This window comes from Sinohyriopsis cumingii, unplaced genomic scaffold (assembly GCF_028554795.1).
Source record: "Sinohyriopsis cumingii isolate HCF-2022 unplaced genomic scaffold, ASM2855479v2 utg000695l, whole genome shotgun sequence".
Lineage (NCBI taxonomy): Eukaryota > Metazoa > Mollusca > Bivalvia > Unionida > Unionidae > Sinohyriopsis > Sinohyriopsis cumingii.
This window is the reverse complement of record NW_028315924.1, coordinates 2,202,322-2,210,509: the sequence shown is the minus strand read 5'-3', so window position 1 is coordinate 2,210,509 and position 8,188 is coordinate 2,202,322. Positions and strand designations below refer to the sequence as shown.

General features: G+C 32.8%; 1 long non-coding RNA gene across 1 annotated transcript; it reads right to left on the bottom strand.

Annotated features, from left to right (window-relative positions):
* Positions 1-1,567: 1,567 nt before the first annotated feature.
* LOC149773289 (uncharacterized) lies at positions 1,568-7,640 on the bottom strand. The gene is made up of 3 exons (XR_016417401.1): positions 7,228-7,640; positions 6,421-6,537; positions 1,568-1,592 (listed from the first exon to the last, which is right to left on the bottom strand). It is a non-coding gene; the product is annotated as an uncharacterized LOC149773289 (long non-coding RNA).
* Between the last annotated feature and the right edge of the window lie 548 nt (positions 7,641-8,188).

The following is an 8,188-nucleotide window of genomic DNA, read 5'->3' as shown; positions in this document are numbered from 1 at the left end:
TAATGTAGAACAATTACATTGGTCATATTTTATGGTGAAGAGAATGAATTTTAGGCTATATTTAGACTCATACTACATGAGCATTTATTCTTGTCAGCATCATTACTAAATCTTATGTATGTCTTAACTTTTCTTTACTATCTATTAACATGCAAACTGACTGCATGACCATATTATGGGATATATTATGTCTTTGATTTCTTTGATAGCTTTTATAATTAATGCATTCTTTAATATATGACAGCACATTAAGTTTTAGAATAACTTTCTTTACAACTCAAGTTGTTTTAAAATCTTATTTTTAATCCCTCTTCGAGTGTTCAGCTAGTTTAAGCAGTTAATGGCCTACCATATTTAATTTTGTGACATCCTAGTGTCCCATCTGAATGATTCTAATGTTATACCAGGTAGTGCTCAAAGACTTTTGGACTAAATCACTTCTTTGGGATTATTGAAGACTCATTGAAAAATATTCTGGATTATATAATTATGGTGCATCATGACTACTGGTATATCAGCACATTCAAGATTCTTGGATTTCATTGGAACATTCTATGCCTTTTGACTTGTGATAGAACATTTATGATTATCTGGCATTTGATCCACAATACTGTAAGTTCCTCATAATTTTTCATGTCACAACTCAGAGACTTAAAATATTTCTTGATTTTACAAAACTTGATGGTTTTTACTCTTTTCTGTTACTTAGTTTACTTAGTTTAAGACCATAGAGTTGTAACACCCACAGTATATCCATTTGACCACAATTCATGTTAACCTGTCCCATTGTCCTGTGGAAGGAATCTTGATTTTTACACATACTATGCTCATAGAATGAAACTTTATGTTATCCTATTCAACTGGCATGCATAAGGAACCATGTAGCAGGAATCCTGATTGTCAAACATACTATGATCATAAGGAATGCTAAACTCATATTTTGGCCTGCACTTCATTACTGCACATGTTAATCATTCTCTTGGTCATTAACCTGATTTCTATACAAAGGTTGCATTAGCCTGTCTTCTTGGATTGCAGAAGGAAACCAAACTGTTTATACACACACTAAACCCATCTGATCATAAGTTATATTGATATGTCCTCTTGGCCTTGCGAGGAACCAAAATTGTTGCACATAATATCCTGGGTAATTGCACATAACATATATATTTATCCAACTTCATCATCTTATGCCATATAAAAGTTAGCATAATATCCTTTATAACCCATCCTCTTGACCTATGAAATGACTTACATGAAAAATGATTGCTATGAATAGCATGCATGTAAATCTCATTGTTTCCTCATTTAGACCTACACAGATAACATAAAGAAAGACTATTGACCAGACATAACTATTTTGATAATATGACTTAAATTCTATCACAGTATACTGTCTCTGGTAATGATGTCAACTTTGAAAAATAACAGCAATTCAACTGAAGCAATTTTACAGTTTCAAGCTGATAATGAGAAAACAAAATTTGACATTACCCAAATATATCAGTCTAGCTACTTTGAAGTGGATATAGATTTCTGGGTAATTAAACTCATGTTATCTACTCACCTCCTGAAGCAAGAGTTTGTAGATCCTGAAAATGAAAAACAATAATTAAGTGAGGCAATAAATTATATATATATATATATATATATATATATATATATATATATATATATATATATATAGTGTGTGTGTGTGTAGTAGTAGTAGTAATAGTACCAGTAGTATACAATGATCATTATATTGGACACAGCTATGAGCAAGCACTTTTGTAACAACAATGTCAGAGAACATAAATAATTGAATTCATGCTCAAATGTAAAACAAAAGGATATTCTTAAATTTGCTTGATTTGACATTAAAATAAATTGTAATAAAAGTATCTTTTGTTCTTTTTTACATTTTGACATGAACATTTTGAATGATGACACTGGTCAACAGTGAAATCATTACTGACTTGAAAAGGCCCTAATCTGTAGTATTTTGGTGTGCCGAACACGAATATAACCGTGAAAAATTTGTATTGGCTCTCGTTTTGAAGATATTCATATACCTCATTTTCTATGTTTCACTGTGTAAATTTCTCCAGTAGGACTGCAGCAACATCCGGAATAATGATGTAACATTGCATAATACCATCATGCTCACATCATCCACAGTTGATTGCATCATTTTCTGATGCAATGCAATACTAATGCCATGCGGCTGCTGAAGTAAGTTGACGTCAGCAGTGTACTATACATGTGTAGGCCTATTATACTAATGCCAGGCGGCTGCTGAAGCTGACGTAAGCAGTGTACTATATAAAGCCCAATCAGATAGGTTCAGCATTTAAAATATTTTAGACGTTGTGCGAGACAGTTCAAGCTACTGTTACATAAAACTTATTATTTTATCCATTTACGTACAATAAAGAACAGTAATGCCTCGAAAGTGTGTTAATACCGCGGACAATTTTTGCTATATTTGTGGGGAAGTGACATTTGCCAACCAGAAGAAAAGTATCAATTCTCAAGTGAAGAAGGCATATCATCTTTACTTCGGATGCAAGGTTGGTGACCAAGACAAGCCTTGGGCTCCGCATATATGCTGTGCTACATGTACAACACAGCTTTCACAGTGGTTGAATTGCAAAAGGTCATCAATGCCGTTTGCAGTCCCAATGGTGTGGAGAGAGCCAAGCAACCACCTAAATGACTGTTACTTCTGCTTGGTTCCTCCTCTTTCCGGCGGAATAACGAAGCGAAAGAAGTCGAGAATAGTCTACCCAAACATTCCGTCTGCATTGAGACCAGTTCCACATGGTGAGGGACTTCCTATTCCAGAACCTCCAGCAGAATATTCTCTTGATTCATCTGACGAAGACAAAGGTGAGTCGACCTGTTCTTCTCCTGGTCCATCAGCATGCAGTGATCCAGATTTTCACTGTGGTGCATCATCAACCCCACACAGAATAACACAGGAAGAACTAAATGACCTGATTCGTGATTTGGACTTATCAAAGAACAAGGCAGAATTGCTAGGATCAAGACTCCAACAATGGAATCTTCTAGAAGAAGATGTCACAATTACTGCATATCGAAAGCGCCACCAGCAATTGGAGCCTTTCTTCAGAAAGGAAAGTAATCTGATATTCTGTTCCGATATTGAGGGCCTCATGAATGCTTTAAAAATCACTCATGACCCACAAGAATGGACACTATTTGTGGACTCTTCGAAACTGAGTCTCAAGGCTGTGCTTTTGCACAATGGAAACATTCTTCCATCTATTCCAGTAGCGTATGCTGTCCACATGAAAGAGACATACGATAACTTAAGGCAGCTACTGAATTCCATTGAGTATAACAAGTACAGCTGGCACCTCTGTGGTGATTTGAAGGTAGTTGCCCTTTTAATGGGACTGCAGCAAGGATATACAAAATACATGTGTTTCTTATGCGAGTGGGATAGCCGAGCAAGGGAAATGCACTACATGAGGAAGGAATGGACTCACAGGCAGAATGTAGCCATTGGAGAGAAGAATATCCAACACCCAGCTCTGGTTGAGGCTCAGAAAATCTTGCTACCACCCCTTCACATCAAACTAGGTTTGATGAAGAACTTCGTGAAAGCCATTGACCGGACTTTGCCAGCATTCCGATACCTGCATGAAAAATTCCCTCGACTCAGCGAAGCAAAGATTAAAGAGGGAGTTTTTGTGGGTCCTCAGATTCGAGAGCTTTTCAAAGATGACCGGTTCAACAACTTGCTGGAAGGTGACGCTAAACAAGCATGGAATGCTTTTCGCCTAGTTTCTACAAACTTCCTCGGAAATGTTAGGGCAGAAAACTATAAGGAACTAGTAGAAGACATGTTGATGAAGTATAAGAAACTTGGCTGCAATATGTCTCTAAAGATTCACTTCCTTCATTTCCATTTGGATTTCTTTCCTAGCAACTGTGGTATTGTTAGTGATGAACACGGCGAACGTTTTCATCAAAATATCGCAACAATGGAACAAAGATACCAGGGAAAATGGTCCACTACAATGCTGGCTGACTACTGCTGGACACTCCTCAGAGATGCTCCCGAACAGCTGTACAAGAGACAGGCGAAGAAATCTAAGATGTAGTCAATGACTTGATTTTTTATAGGTAGGCTATTACAGTTGACCTTTTACTATTGGAATGCATTTCGTTATGTAAACATTAATTTCTTGCAGATTACAAAAAAACTAGAGCCAATTTTGCAATTTGACTGTCATATTCGTGTTCAGCACATAAAAATTGATAAGAATTGACTAATTTTATTTCAGTAACATGACTTTTGTAAAAATTTGTTGTCCAGTGTGATTAAATAGTCATTCTGAGTCAGAGTTAACATGCCATCTTTAAGTGGTCCCATCATTTATCAGAAATGGAGGATACAATTAATAGGAGGAAAAAAGATTCTTAGTGTATTGGCATTTCACTATTCTAGACATCACTTTATTTCTAGTAGGTGTTCTGATATTACTTAGAAAAATACTTCTTATAGAAATGTGCCTCTTCTACAATCAAATATACATGTGATATGATGCCAATACAGTCTGTTTAGATCATCATTTTCATGGCTTATTTTCTTGATGTTATTATCACTAATTTTCTTGATGTTATTATCACTAATTTTCTTGATGTTATTATCACTGATTTTCTTGATGTCATTATCACTGATTTTCTTGATGTTATTATCACTGATTTTCTTGATGTTATTATCACTAATTTTCTTGATGTCATTATCACTGATTTTCTTGATGTTATTATCACTGACTTTCTTGATGTCATTATCACTAATTTTCTTGATGTTATTATCACTGATTTTCTTGATGTCATTATCACTGATTTTCTTGATGTTATTATCACTAACTTTCTTGATGTTATTATCATTGATTTTCTTGATGTTGTTATCACTGATTTTCTTGATGTTGTTATCACTGATTTTCTTGATGTTATTCAAAAATTTCAAAACATGTGAGTGGATGAGCAGACTGTTACTACTGAGAAATCTGGGGGTATTTTTCTTTAACAGAAAACTTCGTTAAGCTTTAAATTATCACAATAGTCTGAAGACTTGGGGTATTTTCAATTTAAATATGAGTGTTCCAGACTTGTAACTGTCATATCTGTAGACAACTTTTAAAATTTCTGTGTATTAAACCCAAGTAAGACCAATTCAAATGGCTGACTGATCCTCATTGTTTTTTTAAAATTAATTTTAAATCTCGTCTGAAATAAGGATGATGAATAAAAATGAAACAATTTTATGGCAATTTAGGTTTAAAAGTGTAAAATACTAGACTTTGAAAATGGAAAAAATAAACAAGTTTCCTTGATTTTATTTATCTATGCAATGGATGGCTTTAATCTTTCCATTCACGGAACTTATAATCTTATCAAAATTAGCAGCATTGATGTAATTAAATTCTTGGATTTATATAAACATTATAAAAGGTCATTCATAATATTATTTTCTTCTGAAAAGGCCATGTCATCTTATTCAACTCAGTAACATTCACTAGCACTCCATACTGTCATTTCATATTCAGATAATGTTTTGGAATATAGTCTTAAATATATTCCTTACACTTACCATTTAATTGTTTTAAAATATTCCTTATACATACCATTTAATTGTCTTAATATACTCCTTATACATACCATTTATTTGTCTTAATATACTCCTTATACATACCCATTTAATTGTCTTAATATACTCCTTATACATACCATTAAATTGTCTTAATATACTCCTTATACATACCCATTTAATTGTCTTAATATACTCCTTATACATACCATTAATTGTCTTAATATACTCCCTATACATACCCATTTAATTGTCTTAATATACTCCTTATACATACCATTTAATTGTCTTAATATACTCCTTACATACCATTTATTTGTCTTTATATACTCCTTATACATACCATTTAATTGTCTTAATATACTCCTTATACATACCATATAATTGTCTTAATATACTCCTTATACATACCATTAAATTGTCTTAATATACTCCTTATATATAATATTTCATTGTCTTAGCATACTCTTATACATACCATTAAATTGTCTTAATATACTCCTTATACATACCATATAATTGTCTTAATATACTCCTTATACATACCATATAATTGTCTTAATATACTCCTTATACATACCATTAAATTGTCTTAATATACTCCTTATACATACCATTTAATTGTCTTAATATACTCCTTACATACCATATAATTGTCTTAATATACTCCTTATACACACCATTAAATTGTCTTAATATACTCTTATACATACCATTAAATTGTCTTAATATACTCCTTATACATACCATATAATTGTCTTAATATACTCCTTATACATACCATTTAATTGTCTTAATATACTTCTTACACATACCATTTAAGTGTCTTCTGATTGTGAAGGCAATGATAGCTGCAATTAATCCAAGAACAATTCCACCAACACCAATTCCAACAGCTCCACCAACACTTATTCCAACCGATGCACCGACCTCTAATGAAGATGGGCATGAAGATTCGATTAAATAGATCTTTGTATTAGCATATCACTGTGGATGCAACAAATTTCAAGTCTAATTTGTTTACTAATGTTTTTGCTACTGACAAATGTAAGATTAATATTGTTTTCTTTTCCAATAGATATTTCTTTGTAAATATACACACAAAAAATCTGTGAAAGTTATTTTATAGAAAATTGTACTACTGCATATTCAGAAGATAATCTAGTATTCAGAGTATGGCCAAAACTATTTTCTTATTTGATATATAAATGGCACCATTGTAACTTTTTCTCAGCAGAAAATTTAAGTTTGGGTGATGATCCATTCCTTATATCAACAATAATGAATCAGACTTCATTAATCATGGCACCAAGAAGGACTGACAGACATGTCTGATTTGACAGCTCCAAGATTTTCTATGATACAAAAATTGCAGCTTAACAGATACATAGGTTGCCACTCATGCATTGACTAATTAGCATTTGATTGTAGCAAATACCATAATATTTGGTGTACAATATTTGATTGTAGCAAATACCATAATATTTACATGTGTACAAGTTGGATAATTTTGAATATTCATCTATACTTATGTTCCATTTAATGGTTGATTTTCTTGAACCTCATGGGAAGATAAATAGGAAAATACACTTAAGGAATGAAAATATGCAAAACAGTACAACCTTTCAACATCCTTATGACAACTTGTACATCAGCAAAGTCTCCTCTTCCATTTACGTTGTATGCATACAATCTAAAATAATATTCAGATCCTGGGATAAGGTCCTCAATGACTGTAGTAAACCATCCATCCCTGTTTCCAGCACTGACTTCAGACACATTATTCCATGTTATATTATCAAGACTTAACTCAACCACGAAAGTTTGAGTCAATCCCCCATCATATCCAGATTGCCACCTCAGTGACAGTTGTTTTTCCTGTATGTTGGTAGCACGGAAATTTATTGGCTTCTCTGGTGTAACTGAAAGCCAATGACATTAGAATACTTGTCAGCAATACTCTTACTGAGATTATTTAGGCTGTCAGAAGAAATATCTTCTTTGACTTTCATTTGAATCTTTTTAGAAAGGTATGTGCATTTTCTTGTTAGGATAGGAATCATGTTAAAGTTGTATAATTTAAAGAGAATTGTCCCAAAATCAGCATCTGATTTTTTTCTCTCTCTGTTCGGCTGTACACTCAGTCAACCTACAAACATTATACAAATCCACGTCTTCTCATTATTTCAATAGTGACAGCATAGCTGCAATAGATAATTTAACATTGTCACGAACCTTTTCCAATGCTAAAATAATGTGTATATAGATAAAGAGAATGAAGGGCAATGACATTATAATACTTGTTAGCAATAGATTATTTAAGCTGTCAGAAGAAATATTTTCTGTGGTTCATCAACCATTATTCTTATTAGGTAATCACTTTCATTTTAGTTTTTTGAAAAAAGTATATACATTTTTTTGTTATGATAGGAATCATGTTAAAATGTACAACTTTAAGATACTTGTCCCAAAATCTGCATTCCAGTTTCCTTTACAAGCTGTCGACCTACAAAATTATATAGATCCCAATGTCTTTTCATTATTTCAACAGTCATAACATGGGTACAATAGATAATAAAACAT